The sequence below is a fragment of the Arachis stenosperma genome, chromosome 4 (genome assembly GCF_014773155.1).
Source record: "Arachis stenosperma cultivar V10309 chromosome 4, arast.V10309.gnm1.PFL2, whole genome shotgun sequence".
Classification (NCBI taxonomy): Eukaryota; Viridiplantae; Streptophyta; class Magnoliopsida; order Fabales; family Fabaceae; genus Arachis; species Arachis stenosperma.
In genome coordinates, this window is record NC_080380.1 from 50,553,005 (window position 1) to 50,553,746 (window position 742).

The window sequence follows — 742 nt, forward strand, 5'->3', positions numbered from 1 at the left end:
AATGGTAATGTCCAGTCTGGTACAGAAATGACTGGTGCTGTGACCAGCTTAGCTTTCAGAGTATCAAACACCTGCAGACAGTCCATGTCAAAGACAAAGGGTGTATCAGCAGCTAGTAGATTGCTTAGAGGTTTTGTAATTTTAAAAAATCCTTTATAAACCTCGTATAGAATCCTGCATGTCCCAGAAAGCTTCTGATTGCCTTAACATTGGCAGGTGGTGGTAATTTTTCTATTACCTCTACCTTAGCTTGATCCACCTCTATTCCCTTGTTTGAAATTTTGTGCCCAAGGACAATTCCTTCAGTCACAATAAAGTGACATTTCTCCTAGTTTAAAACTAGGTTAGTCTCTTGGCACCTTTTCAGAACAAGTGCTAAATGGTCAAGACAGGAGCTGAATGAGTCTCCAAATATTGAGAAGTCATCCATGAAGACTTTCGAAAATTTTTCTACCATATCAGAGAAAATAGAGAGCATGCATCTCTGAAAGTTTGCAGGTGCATTACACAGACCAAATGGCATCCTTCTGTAGGCAAATACTCCATATGGACATGTGAATGTTGTTTTCTCTTGATCTTGAGGATCTACTACAATTTGGTTATAGCCTGAATATCCATCCAAAAAGTAGTAATAGTCATGACCTGCTAGTCTTTCTAGCATCTGGTCTATGAATGGTAAAGGAAAATGATCCTTTCTAGTGGCTGTATTGAGCCTTCTGTAATCAATACACATACGCCACTG